The sequence below is a fragment of the Cetorhinus maximus genome, chromosome 1 (assembly GCF_964194155.1).
Source record: "Cetorhinus maximus chromosome 1, sCetMax3.hap1.1, whole genome shotgun sequence".
In the NCBI taxonomy this organism is placed as follows: Eukaryota; Metazoa; Chordata; class Chondrichthyes; order Lamniformes; family Cetorhinidae; genus Cetorhinus; species Cetorhinus maximus.
This window is the reverse complement of record NC_135879.1, coordinates 192768340-192789625: the sequence shown is the minus strand read 5'-3', so window position 1 is coordinate 192789625 and position 21286 is coordinate 192768340. Positions and strand designations below refer to the sequence as shown.

Here is a 21286-nt window from a genome sequence, read left to right as displayed (position 1 = left end):
ACAATGACCATTTCCTGCTCCAGAATTTACTTTTATCTTTTAAGGTCAGACACTGAAATAGTTCATAGTAGTTCACTTATTCTGTATGGAAGTCTAAAAAGAGACCATATACTAATGGGCTGATGTTATAGTGTGGTAAACAACAAAACGTGTGGCCTGAAACAAGGAGAAGCCCCAGGTGAACACTGATCCATGAGGAAAAGAAATGAAAGCTCTGTTATAAACCTTTTACTAATTTCTTTTTCAATAATAAATGAGACTAAGCTTCTAAATTATTTTAAAATCTCCCAGGTTGCATAAACTTGGTTTGTGTTCCCTGGAGGTCAGATGGTTGTGGGGTGACCTAATAGAGGCCTTTAAATTGATAAAAGGATTAGAAGACTTATGCTCCAGAACTTGTCCCGCCCCTAGCCAAGCCTTTCCAGTACAGCTATAATACTGGCATCTACCCGGCTATGTGGAAAATTGCCCAGGTATCTCCTGTGCACAAAAGGCAGGACAAATCCAACCCAGCCAATTACCACCCCATCAGTCTACTCTCCATCATCAGTAAAGTATTGGAAGGGGTCATCAACAGTGCTATCAAGTGGCACTTGCTTAGCAATAACCTGCTCACTGATGCCCAGTTTGGGTTCCGCCGGGGCTACTCAGCTTCTGACCTCATTACAGCCTTGGTTCAAACATGGACGAAAGAGCTGAACTCCTGAGGTAAGGTGAGGGTGACTGCCCTTGACATCAAGGCAGCATTTGACAGAGTGTGACATCAAGGAGCCCTAGCAAAACTGTAGTCAATGGGATTCAGGGAGAAAACCCTCCTCTGGGTGGAGTAATACCTAGCACAAAGGAAGATGGTTGTGTTTGTTGGAGGTCAGTCTTCTTAGCTCCAGGACATCACTGTAGGAGTTCCTCAGGGTAGTGTCCTCGGCCCAACCATCTTCAACTGCTTCATCAATGACCTTCCAACATCATAAGGTCAGAAGTGGGGATGTTTGCTGATGATCGCTCAATGTTCAGCTCCATTCATGACTCCTCAGATGCTGAAGCAGTCCACGACGAAATGCAGCAAGACCTGGACAATATCTAGGCTTGGGCTGACAAGTGGCAAGTAACATTCTCGCCACACAAGTGTCAGGCAATAACCATCTTCAACAAGAGAGAATCTAACCATCACTCCTTGACATTCAATATCATTACCATCACTGAATCCCCCACGATCAATATCCTGGGGGTTACCATTGATCAGAAACTGAACTGGACTAGCCACATAAATGCTACAGCTACAAGAGCAGGTCAGAGGCTAGGAATCCTGCAGCAAGCGACTCACATCCTGACTCCTCAAAGCTTGTCCAGCATCTACAAGGCACAAGTCAGGAGTGTGATGGAATACTCCCCACTTGCCTGGATGAGTGCAGCTCCCACAACACTCAAGAAGCTTGACACTGTTTAGGAAAAAGCAGCCAACTTGATTGGCACCACATCCACAAACATTCACTCCCTCCAACACCGATGTACAGTGGCAGCAGTGTGTACCATCTACAAGATGCACTGCAGAAATTCACCAAGGCTCCTTAGATAGCACCTTCCAAACCCACGACCATTACCATCTAGAAGGGCAAGGGCAGCAGATAGATGGGAACACCGCCACCTAGAAGTTCCCCTTCAAGTTGTTCACCATCCTGACTTGGAACTATATCGCCGTTCACTGTCGCTGGGTCAAAATCCTGGAACTCCCTTCCTAACAGCACTGTGGATGTACCTACACCACATGGGCTGCAGGGGTTCAAGAAGGCAGCTCACCATCACCTTTTCAAGGGCAATTAGGGATGGGCAATAAATGCAGGTCCAGCCAGCGAAGCCCACATCCCGTGAATAAATTTTTAAAAAATTATGCAAGGTAGATACAAAGAAACCATTTCCTCTGATACAGGAATGAAGAACAATGGGCATTGTTATTAAAATTAAAAGTAGAACTGGGGCATTTAGGAGTGAAATCAGGAAGCATTTTTTCACACACAGGATTGTGGAATCTGTAACTCTCTCACCCAATAGGCTGTGGAAGCTGAATGAATTGTAATTTTAAGTATCAAAGGGACATGGAGCAAAGGTGGGTAATTGGAGTGGAGGGACAGATCAGCCATGATCAAATTGAATGGTGAAAAACTTAAGGGCTAAATTACCCTCTGGTGAGTTAGAGATAACATTATTGGAAAACAAGTGATTAGTTCTTGGAGTTTTCAATGGTCAGGGTATCACACCATGCCTGTCACAGCTTCACCACGTAATACACAGATGAACCATGTAGTAGTGACAGTATGTAGCTCATGATTTTATATTTTTCCAACCTGGTAGCTCTCCTGTTTTCCATTAGTTACCTGTGTCTCTCCTGACTCCGGTCACAAAACATGGAGTGCAATCAAATATTATTTGGGTCTTTCTGCTCCTTCACCCATGGCTACTGCCCTGTTTTTTTTTAATCTAATTATTTTTAAAACCTATCTCCATATTTTTGCCAGAACTTTGATTGTGTGAGGCTGAATTCAAATTCTGCAGTTGGATTATTTTCATTGTAACTAGTTTTTCAAAATGCATCAGATCTATTGACTCAGTTGTACTTAGGAAGCAAAGGTGGGGTCATTTTCTTACTTTTTGTCAAATAGATTTTCTTCAGATAAGTTTGAAAAACTAGGGAACAAGTCTGTAAAGGTTTACCAGAGTTTTAAAAAAAAATTGTGTGTGTAAGCAAAGAGACTGGAGTCAAAGTAAGAAGAAACAATGAAGTGGGAGAGAGGAAGAATAGATAGCGATTTAAGGGTGAGGTGAGTGGCAGCAGAGCAAAGAAAAGCAAGAGTGAATGCTTTAAAGGGGAAGTCGTGGGATAATAATGGAAGTAGTGGGGTGAGAGGAAGGTGAATGAGATGGAGGACACAAATGGAGTAAGGAAGTGGAAAAATCTAAGAGTGAATGGGGGAGGGGATGGGGTGGAAATTACTATGGTCACATCATTTCAGGTGGGGGTTACATAGATGGAGTCCACAACCATAGTTAGCTCTTTTCCCTGCCACACCATGACATTCCACCCACCAACTTCCACTTGGGAGAAAAGACGAAACAGAGGGAGACAGAGAATAGGATAGAAAGAGAAACAATAAAACAAAAGGGTAAAGAATTAGCAGTGAAAAGAGAGACAGAAGCATAAAAGGAGAGGCACAAGAAAAGACAGCACATAAACATCAAAGATGGATATAAAGAGAGTGACCATATTTTCTACCCTACCGTGTGCAATACCGCCCATCGTACATTAAAGGAAACTAAAACAAATGTAGCATTGTAAGCAGCAACTGAAAAGCAATCTCTGTTCCCAATGTGTAGCCTTGGTTATATACACCAATTCAAACCTCATATAATAGAGAGCAAGACTGGTCATGCTCATTGAGAACAGCCTTGTTTTATACATCTACTTTTTGCAAGACTGAGAGGATATGTTCTGAGCACATGCTTGTCAAAGCAGTAGCACACCACCCTGCCTGTAGGCAACACAATTGGTTGTAGGCTCTCAAGAGTGTCTAAATACAAGGCTTCTCCACTTTGTCAAGTCTATTATAACAATTGATCATGGTAATTAGGATTAGAATATTGATTACTGGCCTCATCACGAATTTCGAGTAGCTTTAGAAATGCAGTTGTAACATATAACTTAAGCCTGCTTAAAGAATGTTTCTTACCTAACTCCTTTTGGGATTTTGCCCCTGTTTAAGCTACCTGTAGCTTTCTCTGCAAGTACAAGTTTTCAAAAAAAAAATAGCATACTAATTGCTCAAATGGATTGATTTTCATTTTCTGCCCAACACAAAGAAGTAAAGCAAATGTGATGTTGTGGAGAACTGATCCATGGGGTTATCACATAGATTGAAGGTAGTGTCACATCAGGTGATTTTTCAGAGCAGGAAACCATCCAATAGATTATTTCACTGTTTCTTTTTTTTTGTTTTATTTCCACCTGAAGTGACACACAGCAGAAACCTCTTCTGGGAACTGTTAGCTGTTAGTTTCCCTTTCCCTTTTAAACCCCTTTTGTTACAGCAACGCAGGTTGAACCAAATACTGAGCTGATCTATACTGCAACTTTTCGTGCTGTTTATTGGCCTCAACAATAGCAGATACAGGATACAGAATATAGGGGAGGTCCTTGCACAAAGAATAAAGCAGATTGCCAGCTTTCTTGCATTTGGCAGCAGCTTCATATGGGAGACTGCCATCTCCCGCCCTTCGATCTGAAAGTTGTAATCTCCGATGTGTACAGGCTGTGCCAGTAATTACTCACATTCTTCTTTCTGGAGAATAAGAGAAAACAAGATACTATTATTGGGTGGTGAGTGGATATAACAGAATTTATAGTCACTATACATTTAATGAAAGGCTTTCATTACCATTATGGCTGCTGGATAGATCTCACTCTGTAATTGTATCTTTCAAAATCCAATGGCCAAGCAGCTGCAAAGAAAGAAATTGATAAGTATGTAACTAGGACAGAAATATAAGAGGATAAATATACAGGTGCAGGTTTCCATTTTAGCCATGTTTATTATTTTGACATTAATGTACATCTTAATTTTGCATCTTGCCACTGAAAATTTCCATACCTGGGATTTGTTTTACGCAGGGGGCTAAGCACAAGGTTGAAGTGTGTTACTACAGTGTAGCTCATTGGAGGATTCAACTGTTAATTTTATATTTCTTGAGTGTTTACTTGTGCTTGTGTGGTGGACATTAACTGGGGATTTACTTGTGCTCCTATCTATAGGAGCAGACTGAAACTGTGGCTCTTGGGTTAAGAGATGCAGGTTTGTAATATTTGTCTCTGTAAATAAAAGCTTATGAGGTATATGTAGAGATTAGGCTCCAGTTCTATCCTTCACTGTCTGATTTTCTGGAATAGAACACTGATGATACCAGAAACCACGTGGAGCTTGTCATCAACATCATCTGAACTCCAAGATATCTTATATGTCTTTCAAACACACGAACTATTCAGGTGGAATAACATTTGTTGCATTTTCAATGAGATGTTTGCTCTATGTGGTGGCAGCTGTCATGGCGATGAAGATCGATTGATAATGTTGATCCAAGATAGTTGTTCACACTGACAAAAGTAACAGATAATGTGAGAGATTGATGAGTAAACAGCAAATTCTGTAGAACTACTTCACAGAGGAATATGAAATGTGTAATATTAGCTTACACAATCTCATGCTGCCAGCAGTGAAGCTTCGTCTATAGGGTCAGTGCCTTATGCACCTGAGTTCTCAGTGGAAACAATTCTGCATCGGCAATGCGAATGAATAAATCGATCCTACAAAACACAGAAAAATCCATCACAAATAAAAATCAGGAAGCTGATTCGACATCACCCATTTTGGACTATCCGACAGTGTCAACAGTTACTGCGCAGATGGCTGATTCAGAAATATTACATTGGGAAGGTGAAAAATGGTCACTATTGCTACAAGACCACGGGCCAGTGAGCACTCACTGGTATAATTTTGAGCCACATTCTGGGGGAGGGCCAATTTTCAGTTTTAGTGAGGGTGTAAAACTGGAAGTAGTGGACCTTTCTGTCCAATTTGCCTTTTCACTGACTTCAATTTAAGAAAAAAAAAAGGTTGCCAAACGTAAGGGAACGTGACATTGATATGAGGGCTGGAGATAGAGTCTGTGGTTGAGTGATGAAGCGATGCAGCACCTAAACTACATACCCCACCCTCCACTCCCAACTGGCTGGCAAATTAGAGGTGCTGCAGCATGAAGTTAGTCCGAGACAGATCTCTGGTTGTCATCCTATATACCCTCTCGTGATTAGAGCAGTGCGGCAGTCTGACCAGAAATGATGGTCATTGCTGTGTACAGTACATACAGCAATGTGGCAACAGGTATGAAAAAGGGTGGTATATCTGAAGGAAGGTGTTAATTTCTGGTCACCAAGCAGTACCATATTTTTTTTAATTCATTCATGGGACATGGGCATCACTAGTTAGGCCAGCATTTATTGCCCATCCCTAATTGCCTTTGAGAAAGTGGTGATGAGCTGCCTTCTTGAGCCGCTGCAGTCCTGCAGTGTAGGTACACCCACAGTGGTGTTAGGGAGGGAGTTCCAGGATTTTGACCCAGCGACGGTGAAGGAATGGTGAGGATGGTGAGTGACTTGGAGGGGGACTTACAGGTGGTAGTGTTCCCATGTGTATGCTGCCCTTGTGCTACTAGATGGTAGCAGTCATCAGTTTGGGAGGTGCTCTCGAAGGAGCCTTGGTGAGTTCCTGTTGTGCACCTTGCAGATAGTACACACTGCTGCCACTGTGCGTTGGTGGTGAAGGGAGTGAATGTTTGTGGACGGGGTGCCAATCAAGCAGGCTGCTTTGTCCTGGATGGTGTCAAGCTCCCTGAGTAGTGTTGGAGCTGCACTTATCCAGGCACGTGGAAAGTATTCCATCACATCCCTGACTTGTGCCTTGTAGATGGTGGACAGGTTTTGGGGAGTCAGGAGGTGAGTTACTCACTGCAGGATTCCTAGCCTCTGACCTGCTCTTGTAGCCACAGTATTTATATGGTTAGTCCAGTTCAGTTTATGGTCAATGGTAACCCCCAGGATGTTGGTAGTGGGGGATTCAGCGATCGTAATGCCATTGAATATTAAGTAGATACCCCAAGTATGCCTAGCAAAAGGTGCTGCCTGCCAGTTTGATGTGCATTACGCTTTGCAGCTTCCTCATTGCTTCTCATGCATAATCATACTCAAGCTGCAAGTTACAACTGAAAATCTTGGTACGCTCAGATCTTTAAAGTGGTTCCTAAATTATATCATTGTAACATAAACTATCGGCATAACGCACGATCACTAACTGACCCAAAGATTGGGCAGCATGATTGACATTAATGATTTCTCTGCTTTAGAAGTGCAGTGGGCAGCTTTGTCATGGTGCTTTGTTATTCAATGGAAACCTAGATGATTGTGCTGCCAGTCCCTACCTTGCAACAGATATTTGCTTAATATATGTGTGGGCCACACATGAGCTGATACTGGAGGTAGAGGTAATATTCCTATGGTGTAGATTATTCACAGGTGTCACTACAGCTGATGGTACAGATCTTCAACTGGCTCCACCAAAACAGTTTGCAAGATAGGTGTGTCATGGCCTGCAGATATGGTTTGTGGTTTCATGGTGGGCACATGTATTGCAGTTCTGGTGCATACTAAGCTTCTTGACATGCCATCTTCCATCTTGTGCTACTTTAGCAATGAAATGGTGATGCTTCAACCCCCATCATTCATCTTAACTTGCTGACTAGCACAGGATTCTTTACTTAGAAGCTTTTGATTAATAAATGGTGGATTATGCAAGGTGCACTGGTCCCTAAACCTGAATTTCACAATATGTACCAATAATACTTGCGACTCTGCACCAGGTGCATTCGGACAAAAACACTCAATGGTTTTGTTTGAAAAAGAAAACCTCTTCTTAAACAAAAGCAAATGAATAATGTACTGTAAAACTGGAGATAGATTCTGGTGATTTTCAGCAGTGACACTGTAGAATAGCTGCTGATCTAACTAGATCTGTTCCACATTAGTAGTGAGCATGTTCTCCTACATGCAAAACTGGAAAACAAAGAGCTAATAAAAACTCTAACCCTTTAATAATTTCACAGGCTGAGAGGCCCATTCCAGCTGAATGAAGGGAGCATCCCAAGTGGATGGAATAGTTCTCCATTTGAGTACATTGTAATATTTAAATGCCACTGTGGTTCTTATTTGGGCCTTTATAGATTTTTTTTTCTTTATTCTTTCATGGGATGTGGGCATTACTGGCAATGCCAGCATGTGTTGCCCATCCTTAATTGTACTTGAACTAAGTGGCTTGCTCAGCCATTTCAGAGGGCAGTTAAGAGCCAACCATATTGTTGAGAATCTGGACTCACATGTAGGCCAGACCAAGTAAGGAGGGCAGATTTCATTCCCGAAAGGACTTTAGTGAACCAGGTGGGTTTTTTGCACAATCGATGGTATTTGTCATGGTCACCATTACTGATGATTAGCTTTATATTCCAGATTTATTAAATGAATTCAATTAATAACCTGTGGTGGGATTTGAACCCAAATCCCCAGAGTAGTAGCCTGGGCCTATGGATTATTAGGCCAGTGCCATTACAGCTAAACCACCGTCTTCTCCAGTATAATTTTAAATGACCACATTACAGCATATATTTGAATGTATGCTATAATAGTGAGTTAGAAAGGTTACATCAAGCGGCTACATTTTTGTCCCAGTTGAAGTGAAATACCAATGTACCAAACGCATTGAAAAAGAGTTTCAATTTGGTTTTACTTCATTTCATGTTTCTAAAATTGACTATAAGGCAGTGACATTACTAAAGTTTTCAACAAATCTAAATTGTGGAAGATGATCTTAAATGGAAGACAAAGCTAAAAGATGTGGTTTTCTTTCAAAATAATGCCCAATGTTTAATTGAACAATTAAACCAAGAGTCAGCGAGAACAGCGGGGGCTGAAAGCGTGAAGAGGGAGAGAGTGGAAGTTTCACTCCGAGAGTGGGCGAGAACAGCAGGGGCTGACCTCGAACCATTTTCCACATTCTAAAATAAAAATCAAGGCGTGACATCACAGGGGAGCAGGTAGGTGATTGGCTGGTGAGTATCCACTGCCTTTGCTTTGATTGTCTTTCAAATTGGCCATTTATTTGTCATGAACTTACTTGAGGTAAAAGAGCGCAAGAGGGCGAGAGCAGTGGGGATTTCACAAAGAGGCGTGAGAGGGAGAGGAGGAGGCGATCGGTGAATGACAGGTGAATAAACACTTAATATAAAGTTTAAGGCATGTCAGTGTGGCTTGGCCATGTGGAATATGCATCTTGCGGGATGTGGGAAGTTGTGCAGGCACAAAGCAGCCTCGAAGGCTACATCTGCAGGAAGTGTCACCAGCTGCAGAAACTTGAGCTCCGGGTTGCGGAACTGGAGCGGTGGCTGGAGTCACTGTGATGCATCTGCAAGGCTGAGGATTACATGGATAGCACATTTAGAGAGGTGGTCACACCACAGCTAAGAGAGGGAGCGGGTGTCTGCCAGAGTATCTAAGAGAAACAGGCAGGTAGTGCAAGAATCCCCTGAGGTTATCTCGCTCTCTAACCGCTTTTCCATTTTGGATAGTGGTGAGCGAGATGTTTCCTCAGAGGACTGTATCAAGAGCCAAGTCCGTGACACCACGGGTGGCTCAGCTGCATAGGAGGGGGAGGAGGAAGAGTGGAAGTGCTATAATGGTAGGGGATTCCATAGTTAGGGGAGCAGACAGGCAATTCTGTGGTTGTAGGCGTGTTGCCTTCCTGGTGCCAGGGTCAAGGATGTCGCAAAGCGGCTGCAGGACATTCTTTTGGGGGAAGGTGAGCAGCCAGAGGTCGTGGTCCACATTGGGACCAATGACATAGGGAGGAAAAGGAATGAGGCCCTGAAAGCAGATTTTAGGAAGTTAGGAAGCGAATTAAAAAGCAAGAACACAAGAGCAGTAATCTCAGGATTACTCCCAATGCCACATGCTAGTGAGCATAATAGGAAGATTGAGCAGTTCAACACGTGGCTGGAGAAATGGAGTAGAGGGGAGGGTTTTAGATTTCTGAGACATTGGGATCGGTTCTGCGGCAGGTGAGACCTGTACTAGAAGCATGGGTTACACCTTAACAGGACTGGGACTAATGTTTTCACAGAAGGTTTGCTAGTATTGTTAGGGAGCATTTAAACTAGATTGGAAGGGGGAAGGGAACCTCAGGGGATATTCAGAGTGCAGAGGAGAAAAACTGCAGTGGGAAGTAGTGAAGTATCGACTGATAACGAGGATATATCAGAGAGTAGCATCAAGCTAGATAGAATACCTAGAGAGTTTAAATTTGAATAGGCAAAAGTAAGTCAGTTGATGGGGTTAGAATAGGGAAGGAAGTAAAAAAGCCTAAATCGGGATTAATGTGTATGTATGTGAATGCACAAAGTGTGGTTAATAAGATTGGTGAACTATAGGCACAGTTGACAAATGAAACCATGATATTATTGCTATAACAGAGGCCTGGCTTGAAGGAGGGCAGGACTGGGCATTAAATATTCTTGGATACAAGGTGTTTAGGAAAGACAGGAAAGGAAGAAAAGGTGGAGGGGGGAATGGCAATATTGATTAAAGATGACATCACAGTACTGGAGAGAGAGGATGTTCCAGAGGGGTCAAGGATGGAATCTCTCTGGCTAGAGGTAAGGAATGAAAAAGGTGCAATAACATTGATTGGTGTAGTATATAGACCACCAACTAGTGGAAGGGATGTGGAGAAACAAATTTGCAAAGAAATTACGGAGAGGTGCAAGATTTATAGAGTAATCATAATGTGGGACTTCAATTATCTAAATCTAGACTGGGATAGGAATAGTACAAAGGGACAAGAGGGGCAAGAGTTCCTGGAATGCGTTCAAGGTAATTTTCTGCAGCAGTATGTTTCCAGTCCAATGAGAGGACTGGATTTTTGAATCTGGTTTTGGGGAATGAGTTGGCCCAAGTGGGTCAAATATCAATGGGAGAGCCTCCAGGGGACAGTGACCATTGTATCATAAGGTTTAGGTTAATCAAGGAAAAGGACAGGGAACAACCCAGAGAAGAGATAATTAATTGGAGGAAAGCCAACTTCGGTGGGATGAGAATGCATCTGAGTGGAGTGAGTTGGAATCAAACGTTGGCAGAAAAGACAGTGGCTGAACAATGGGCCGCATTCATAGAAAAGGTATTGTAGGCAATATCAAGGTATATTCTCTTGAAGGTGAAAGGTAGGACAAATAAATCCAGAGTGCCCTGGATGACAAGAAAGATAGAGTTAAAGATGACAAAGAAGAAGCACGCAGATGACAGATGTCAGGTAGAAAATACAGTGGAGAATCAGGCTGAATTTAGAAGGACTAGAGAGGAAGTGAAGAAACTAACAAGAAAAGCAAGGAGAGAGCACAGAAAGAGGCTGGCAGCGAACATAAAAGGGAATCCCAACGTCTTCTTTAAGCATTTAAATAATAAAAAGGTAGTTAAAGGTAGAGTACGGCTGATTAGGGACAAAAAAGGGGACTTGCATGTGGAGGCAGGAGAAATAGTGGAGGTGTTGAACGAGTACTTTGCATCTATCTTTACAATGGAAGAAGATGCTATCCAGGCTGAGGTGAGAGAGGAGGTAACTGGTACACTAGAAGAATTTACCATTGAGAGGAAGGAGGTGTTGGAAAGGCTATCTTAAAATAGATAAGGTACCAGGACCAGATGAGATGTATCCAAGTATACTGAGGGAAGTGAGAGTGGAAATTGCAGAGGCACTAGAAATAATCTTCCAGTCTTTCTTAGACCCAGGGAATGTGCCAGAGGACTGGAGAATTGTGAATGTTACACTTTTTTTCAAAAAGGGATGTAAGGATAAAACTGGCAACTGCAGACCAATCAGTTTGACCTCAGTGGTACGGAAACTTCCGGAAACTATAGTATGTGATAAAAGCAATAATCACTTAGAGAAGTGCAGGATAATTAAAGAAAGCCAGCATGGATTCATTAAGGGAAAATCATGTTTAGCTAACTTGCTGGAGTTTTTTGAGGAGGTAACAGAGAAAGTTGATAAGGGAAATGCTGTTCTGGTGGTGCATATGGATTTTCAAAAGGCATTTGATACAGTGCCATGCAACAGACTTGTGAGTAAAATTTGGATCATGGCATAAAAGGGAAAGTAGGCACTTGGATAAGAAATTGGCTGGGTGACAGGAAACAGAGAGTAATGATAAATGGTTGTTTTTCAGATTGGAAGAAGGTTTGTAGTGAAGTTCTCCAGGGATCAGTTTTGGGATCCTTACTCTTACTGATATATATTAATGACCTAGACGGTGATATATAGGGCATGATTTCAAAATTTGCAGATGATATGAAGATTGGAAATGTTGTCAAATGTGATGGGGATAGTCTTGAACTTCAAAAAGACATAGATATGTTGGTGGATTGGGCAGACAAATGGCAGATGAAGTTCATTGCAGAGAAGTGTGAAGTGATTCAGTTTGGCAGAAAAAATATGGCGAGACAGTATAAAATAAAGAGAGAGTCTCTAAGGGAGGCACAGGAACAGAAGGACCTCGGTGTATACGTATGTAGGTCATGGAACATGGCAGGGCATGTTGAGAGAGAAGTTAATAAAGCATATAGTAACTTAGGCTTTATTAATAGGGGTATTGAGTACAAGAGTAAGGAGGTCATGTTGAACTTGTATAAGTCACTATTTAGGCCTCATCTGGAGTACTGCGTCCAATTCTGGGCACCATACTTGAGAAAACATGAGAAGACTTTGGAGAGAGTACAGAGGAGGTTCACAAGGATGATTCCAGAATAAAGAACTGTAGCTATGAGGATAGATTGGAGAGGTTGGGACTGTTTTCCTTGGAGAAAAGAAGGCTGAGAGCAGATTTGATAGAGGTATTCAAGATCCTGTGGGGTATGAACAGGGTAAATAGTGATAAACTGTTCCCACTCAAGAACTAAAGGGCACAGATTCAAAATATTTGGCAAAAGGAGTAAATGTGATGTGAGGGGAAAAAAAAATCATCCAGAGGGTGGTTGGAGTCTGGAACAAACTACCTGAAAGGGTGGTGGAGGTAGGTTTGAGTGAGGCATTCAATGGGAATTGGATTGCTACCTGAAGAGACAGAATGTGCAAGGTTACGGGGATAAGGCAGGGGAATGGGATTAGGTGGAATTTTGTTTCAGAGAGCCAATGCAGACTCAATGGAGCGAATGGCCTCCTTCTGCACGGTAAAGATACTGTGATACATACAGAGATTTTAATATCAATTTTCTCACCAATAAAGTGAGACATGAGTTGTGGTCTCTCTCACTCATTATTAGGCCTCTATATGGTGTCACTGACAGGGAACAACCCTTTGCTCCACAGAACAGCTTCATTAGGGATGAATGACACAGCTTCTGACTGTCTAGAGAGTCAGTCCAGAGTGATAGGAAACTGGGAAACCATGAAATCAGCTGGAGATGCAATTTATCTGCCTGTGAAAAGGTGTACAAGATAGTGTTCTGTGAATTATTTTGCCTCCTTCCACATGCAGAACCATCTGGCCTCTTCTCAGTAACTCACCAATGATAGTATCTTCATAGGGATGAAAGAATGTATAGGCCCAAATAAAATAAATGTGCACTATTTCACTGATACTCAGTGTTGGAAGCACAAAAAGAAATTGACTCTGTTTCCTTCAGCCCAATCAGTTATCCACAGGCACCTCTGTTGTGCCACTAGAGGAGTGGATATCCAGCCCTGTTATTTATTTAACCCTGTTCCTGTAATATGACAGGTGAAAGCAGTGGGGAGAAGTTCCACCATATTGCACTTCTGATAGTACAGCAGCACCCTTAGAATTTCTGACGCTGAATGTTGGCAAACTGCCTCACCACAATGGACATCACAGCCAAGTCCAACAATGTCCTCACCTGATGTCCAGAATGCTCACTTCACAGGATGGAGCATCGGAGCACCATTATGAGTGGGAATTCAGGCTGATCTTTCCCTCTCAAGCCCAGCAATACTAAAACTTATTGTGCTGTCCCTTCTCGATAGTGGAATTGCCAATTGAATCCATATTATAATTTTAAATGACCACACTACAGCATATGTTTCAAGTGTATGATGACAACATCTTACTTCGAGTCTTGACAGATTCCTTCAGGCACTAATAATGCCATTTACATTAGATGAGTTAGGGCAGAAAAATTAGCATTTGTACATTCATCTCAACAATAAATATATTCATGCATTTATTTTATTTCTTCCCATATTATATGAATATTAACTAAGAGTGTTTTTGTTGACCCTGTCACTCAATCATTACTGGAGCCTGCTTCTCACTTTGACTAGTAAAAACAGAACCTTTAGATTCCACCTGATCAGTTTTTTCATCCATCATGCTGGGTGAATTTAATGTGTTTGCATGAAATTCTTTGGTCCGCAATTTTGATTGAATTGGTAACCCATTTGTTTTAAATATGTTAGCATCTCTATTAAACAGATTGAAAGATTTCATTATGAAACTATTCTATTTTGTACACTAATAGTTCATAGTGAGATTTCAGCACTTTGGGAAACAAAATCCATAGGACTCACTTTTACATTGTGAAGATGGTACCTATACAATTTAATAAGCATGCAATGTGTATTAATTTCCTGTATTATATATTAATCTATAGTGAGGCAAGATAGCATAGTTGGCTAGATGGCTATCATATGGTTTAGAATAACACCAACAGTGTGGGTTTGAGATAGACTTGGGACTTGCCAAACTGCCAAGAAAACAGTTCAGGATGAAACGTCAACAGACAATGAGCCCAAGGATCTGACTTTGGGCAGAGCACTCATGAATGAATGGATATAAATTCATATGGCAAATTACAAAACTAACACCAGAATTTTCAAATTAGTGCTGTAAAACAAGTAATATCAGATCTGTTAGCCATTCTACACTCTTTATTGACTTAAATGGGAAGGAAAATTTGGCAATCTAATGTCACCCATTATATATACCTTGCTGAGGATGAAAATTCCACCCTCAGGAGAGATTGTATAGCAAAATACTATACCATTTAAAGTCATCTAACTAGTTGTTAATTATTTGTAAATAATATATATTTACATATAATTTATTAAGTCATACAATTTTGGCACAGGGTAGTTATAGGAGAACACAGAGCACTTTTGGGGTCAGGATAATTTGATGACAGTCCGTGTGGATTCAATGGGTCAAGGGAATACCAAAGATCCTTTCTCAGAGAAAGATCTTTCAGAGTTGGGTCATTGTCCTTCGTGGAGCACTATTAGCTTGTACCTATCAAACATGCCTACTTAAACAGTGGCATACTTACATTATAGTTGTTCTGCACCTCTAATGCCCTCATGTGTTCTATACAACAGGGCTCTAACAACAACAATTGACAGTCCAACCTTACTGCATGGCATCCCCAGTTTTGTACATATTTCAAAAGTTTTTAAAACTAAATTTAAAAAAAGATTGGATGAACAGGAGGAGGTGGTGTAATGGTAATGTCATTGGGCTTGTAATCCAGATGCCCAGCCTAATACTCTGGGGCATGGGTTCAAATCCCACCATGGCATCTGGTTTACCTACCTTCCCTTAAATACATCTACGTTTTTCTTTATTCTTTCATGTGATGTGGGCATTGCTTGTTGCCCATCCATAATGCCCTTGAGAAGAGAGTTCAGGATTTTGATCTGGTGACAGTAAAGAAATGACAATATAGTTCCAAGTCAGGATGTTTTGTGGTTTGGAAGGGAACTTCCAGGTGGTGTTGTTCCCATGCATCTGCTGCCCTTGTCCTTCTAATTGTTAGTGGTCACAAGTTTGGAAGGTGCTGTCGAAGAAGCCTTGGTGAGTTGCTGCATTGCGTCTTGTATATAGTGCACACTGCTGCCACTGTGCATCAGTGGTGGAGGGTGTGAATATTTAGGTTGGAGGGGGGTGAGGTTCAGTGATGGTAATGCCATTGAATATCAAGGGGAGATGGTTAGATTCTGTTGGGGATGGTCATTGCCCTGCACTTGTGTGGTGCGAATGTTACTTACCACTTATCAGCCCAAGCTTGAATGTTGTCTAGGTCTTGCTGCAAATGGACACGGACTGCTTCAGTATCTGAGGTGGCGTGAATTGTGCTGAACATTATGCAATCACCAGCGAACATCCCCACTTCTGACTTTATGAAGGAGGGAAGATCATTGATGAGGCATTGATGGCTGGGCCGAGGACACTACTCTGAGGAACTCCTGCAACAATGTCCTGGGATTGAGATGATTGACCTCCAACATCCACAACCACCTTTTTTTGTACTAGGTATGACTCCAACCAGCGGAGAGCTTTCCCACTAATTTCCATTGACTTCAGTTTTAGCGAGCTCCTTGAGGTCATATTTGGTCAAACACTCCATTGAGGTCAAGGGCAGTCATTCTCACCTCACCACCAGAATTCAGCTCTTTTGTCCATGTTTGGTCAGAGGCTGTGATGAGGTCAGGAGCCGAGTGCCGCTGATGGAACCTAAGCTGAGCATCAGTGAGCAGGTTATTGTGTAAGTGCTATAGCACTGGCAGTATTCATTCACCCTTAATCTCAAAATTTGGCCTGTTTCCTATAAGGGTACATTTTTATTTTGAAAATTTTGTATAAAAAATGATGATTTAGTTGTTTCAATAAAATTCAGATGATCTTACTATTCTCCTCAGGCCAACCAAGGTTTCTACAATAGTCGGCCAAAAATTTTAACATCTTAATATACAAGTTAACTATTGGTGCTGACAATAGCAATTGATTTTTTTTTGTTTTGTTTTGTTTTGTTAATGTAGAAACTTTGCAAAATTGTAAGTTCATCTAGAATTAGAATTATACAGAACATTCTGGAAAGACTAGTGTAAGGTAAATGAATGTTGAATGGAGGTACGTCCAGCAAAAGTAGTTAAAGAGGATTGCAGAGAGTCAAACGATAAGGCAGAAAAGTACTGAATCGTTGATGTGATTTTAGAGTATTTTCTGAAACTCATTACTTTGCCTTCTGCCTTTATTGTGTCCTTTCTTTTTCTGCTGTCAATATTTATGCTAATATGAATAGTATAATGTTCACAGAGCATTTTGAAGATCCTTATTTTATTGCTTTGTGAATGATAAGTGTGCTTGGGCATAAACAGCTGTGGCATCATTCAGATATTTTAGCATTTTAAAAATAAATTTGACAAGACTCTGTGGCACACTTGAAAACTAAGTGAAAATGCAGTTGTTAGTTGCAGACAAATGCTTAAAATTCATAATTTGAGATAAAATTAGTAAATGCTTAGAAATGCATGGGCAAAGCAAGGACAGTCAACTCAGATTTGTTAAAGGCATGTCCTACTTGACGAATAGAGCTTTTTGAACATATGACCTAATGGATTTAAGAAGGGAATACAATAGATGTACCATACAGTATATGGACTTTCAGGTGGCATTTTACAAGGTATTTCACAAGCAGACTTTTTCAAAAAATTCAAGTATATACTATGTAATGAAATGTGGCAGCATGGATAAAAATGTTGATTGGCAGGCAGAAAACAAAGAGTTAGAGGAAGTGGATGTTGCCCAGATTGAAAAGAATTTGAAAGTTTTGTATCCCGGCAGCCAGTGATGGTTCCACTTATGTTTTTTTTTACAAATAAACAATTTGGAAATGGGAAACACAATCTCAAAATTGGCTTAGGATAGAAACATAGGAGGCTAGGTAACCACCGATGGCTGTGAGAGATTTCTGGAAGACTAGATGGGTTTATAGAATGGCTATACAGCTGGCAGGTGAAATTTATTGTGGATAATTGTGAGGTAATACAATTTGGCAGAAGGAAGAAAGAATGAGTGCAGACATTGGAGGATGATCAGAGAGACTAAGGGGATTCAGGTATATAATTCTCTGAAGGCGCAGAAGCAAATAGATATAGCTGTTTAAAAAGGCCAACCAAATGTTGGTTTTACAAATAAAAGTACAAGAGTAAAGAAGTAATGATGAATTCATGCAAAATATTGGTTTGGCTGCAATTAAAGCACTGCATGCGGTTTTGTGCACCTCTATATAGAAAAAAACATTCAAGCTATAGAAAGCATACAACATAGATTTAGTATGGTGATACTAGGGATGGTTAAAATATAATTATAAAATAGACAAGAGATATTGCGATGGTTTCCACAGGAATAGAGGTGATTTGGTAGATGGTGAGTCAGTGACAAAAGGTCATCAATTTAAAATGATCACTAATGAGGTGAAGACAGAGAAACACAATAGGTTGTTGTAGCACTGACTGCTTTGCTACAGGGACTAGTTGAGGCAGATGCAGCTGCATGAACTTTTGAAACAGAGGAAGATACAGGAATGTGGTAAAAGCTTGGGCTGTGGAATTCATTTTGGATTGTTCTATCAAAGAGCCAGTGGAGAATTGCTGGGCTGAAAGACTTCCTATTCCCAGCTCTTGGAATAACCAGGCAATCTTAATTGCCTGCTTATCCAGTTTCTGCAGGGTGGGTGTGTTTATAATGCATCCTTGATATTGAGATGGACCTTATCCCATGCAGGTAAGTATTGGAAAGGGCCTACCTGCACACTTGCTACTACTTCAGCACCCTAGCCCTATTTTCTTTCTGCCATGTGTTATCCTGAGAGATCCTAACAGTATGCGAGCAGAATACAGCCATGTGACAGGTACTGGACCCTGGTTCTGGCTGCCCACAAATCAGGAATGATAATAATTCTAGTAAGATCTAATAGTCAGATATCAGTATCAATGGCTTGGAGGCCAGAGAATATCTCACTTTCCAGTCCAGCACCCCAGATCTCAATGGCAAAAGTCTGTTTATTTGAGAATCAACTGACTAGTTTTTATGGGCTGAGGAGGTCTTGTGGTGCAATGGTAAGATCCCTACCTCTGGACCGGAAGCTCTGGGTTTAGGTTTCACTTCAGGACTTGATGATCATGGAAGGTGTGTTCATAACATGGCCAAACAGGTTGATTATCGGCCTGTAAATCCTTCCAAAATGCCAGATGGCAGGTGGTAAGTGTGAGAGAGTTTCCAGGTCAGCCATACTGCAGAAAGCAACAGCAAACCACTTTGTGCAACTGCATCTGCCTCAACTAGTCCCTGTAGCAAAGCAGTCAGTGCTACAACAAACTATTTTTCCAAGTGTAATCATGGACCAATCCAATGAAAGTCCATAACAAAAGCAAAAATACCTGGAAAAACTCAGCAAGTCTGGCAGCATCTGCGGAGAGGAGCACAGTTAACGTTTCGAGTCCAAATGACCCTTCAACAGAACTAAGTAAAAATAGAAGAGAGGTGAAATATAAGCTGGTTTAAGGGGGGATGGGACAAGTAGAGCCAGTGATAGGTGGAGATAACCAAAATCTGTCACAGACAAAAGACCAAAGAGGTGCTGAAGGCGGTGATATTATCGAAGGAATGTGCTAATTAAGGGTAGAAAGCAGGACATGCTTTTCAAAACAGGACCCATGAGGTTAGAGTCCACAGGCTCTTCAGGTAGGAAATGACAATTCATTAATCTTTTCTTAGGGCCCTCATTCATCTTCTCCATCCCCTACTCCTCTGGCACAGCCATGTTTTATGTTTCAGCCCATGCAATGTCCTCATCTTACCCTCTCTATTTCATTCTGGGTGACTCCATCTGGGCTGGTGAGTGGGAGGAAGAGGATAAATGATGGCATGTGTGAGAATGTAGGGGCATGTTCTGAAGCAGAGGGAACTAGCTGTTGGATCTCCATTCTTTTCTGTTTCTTCTTGCTGTGTTTCATAGGAATATAGGACTTAGGAACAGGAGTAAGCCACTCAGCCCTTAGAGTCTGCTCTGCTATTCAATAAGAACATGGCTGATCTGGTTGTGTTTCAAATCCACTTTCCTGTCTTACCCCATAACCCTTGACCCCCTCATCTATCAAAAATCTCTCCAACTCTTCCCTGAATAAATTAAATGACACAGCCTCCACTGCTATCCGGAGAACAGAATTCCACATACTAATGACTTTCCGAGAGGAAAAAAACACTCCTCATCTCAGTCTTAAAAGACCTCTTACTTTTAAACTGTGTCCCCTAGGTCTAGTCCCCCACATGTGGATACATCCTCCCGGTACCTACCCCATCAAGTCACCTCAGGATCTTATAAGTTTCTGTAAGATTACCTCTCATTCTTCTAAACTCCAATGGGTATAGGCCCAAACTGTTCACCCTTTCTTTGTAGGATAAGCCCTGCATCCCAGGAATGAATCAAGTTAACCTTCTCTGTACTCCTTCTAACGCAATTATGGGCAGGGTTTTGTGTCCCCCGGGCGGGCGTGTGCCCAACCCGATCGGGCATAAAATAGTGCACGATGAAGTTGGGCAAGCGTCCCAACGTTATTGTGCACTCGTAAGGTATTTTGGTCGGCAGGCACGCGCTAGAGTCAGCAACGCACCCGCCAACAATTAAGAGGCCTATTTAGGCCATTAACCAATTAATTTAAAACCTATTTTTCACTGCCCGTCCAACCTTATGGTTGGCAGTTGGCGAATTGGCCAGGCGGCCTTTGGATTTTTTAGGAAGCCTCACCCACAGGCGGGATGAGGTTTCCAAGATTAATTTTAAAAAATAAAACATTTTTGACATAATTTTTATAACGTTTACGCTCATGTCAGTGATTCCTATATGGGGACATATTTTGCACATTTTCAGAATCTTTATTTTTGCTTTTAATATTCTTCAGCTACCTGAGGCAGCTCATTGCCTTCAGGGAGCTTTCAGTGCCCACTCCCCCGCGCATGCGCAGACTTTTGCGCTTGCGCTCCTGCCATCCCCACCCCAGCAGCACTCAGTTTCTCAGCGCGCCTTTCACGCTAGCTGGCCGTCAATTGGCCAGCCAGCTTGAAATCGCAGTCAGGGGCCAATCACAGGCGGCGGACCGTTTCCCGGCCACTCCCGGGCCCATCCGATGACCCGAAAATCCTGCCCTATATCTCTTTTTTCAAATAAGAAGCCTAAAATTGCACACAGAATTCCAGATGTGGTCTCACCAAGGCCCTGTACCGCTGTGGTAAAACTTCCCATTTTTATGTTCCATTCCCCTTGCAATAAATGCCAACATTCTGTTTACCTTCCTAATCACTTGTTGTACCTACGTACTAACATTTTGTGATTCATGTCCCAGGACACCCAGATTCCTCTGCAATGTTTCTCCATTTAAATAATATACTGCTTTTCCATTCTTCCTGTCAAAGGATAAGTTCATATTTTCTTACATTATACTCTGCCAAATTTTTACCCTCTCACTTTACCTGTCTATATCACTTTGCAGGCTCTCTACATCCTCTTAACAACTTACTTTCCAACTGTCTTGATGTCATTGGCAAATTTAGCTACCATACATTTGATCCCTTCATCCAAATCATCGATGTACATCGTAAATAGTTGAAGCCCCAGCAATGATCCCTGTGGTAAGTTATAGCTTATCAACCCAAAAAAAAATTCCTACTCTCTGCTTCCTGTTAGCTAACCAATCCTTTATCCATGCTAATATATTACCCCCTACAACATGTTCTTTTATCTTATGTTGTAGCCTTTGAGGTAGCACCTTATCAAATTCCTTTTGGAAATCCAAGTACA

The 21286-nt window shown here is 41.6% G+C and overlaps 1 protein-coding gene and 1 long non-coding RNA gene across 2 annotated transcripts in view; one reads left to right on the top strand and one right to left on the bottom strand.

Annotated features, from left to right (window-relative positions):
• Positions 1-21286, top strand: part of celf4 (CUGBP, Elav-like family member 4) — a 1291869-nt gene that overhangs the window by 23693 nt on the left and 1246890 nt on the right. The gene's annotated exons all lie outside the window — the stretch shown is intronic.
• Positions 4165-21286, bottom strand: part of LOC144686358 (uncharacterized) — a 79610-nt gene continuing 62488 nt past the window's right edge. The window contains exons 3-4 of the long non-coding RNA XR_013577911.1: positions 4428-4491; positions 4165-4331 (exon numbers count right to left, since the gene is read on the bottom strand). This is a non-coding gene — a long non-coding RNA (uncharacterized LOC144686358). The remainder of the gene's footprint in view (positions 4332-4427; positions 4492-21286) is intronic.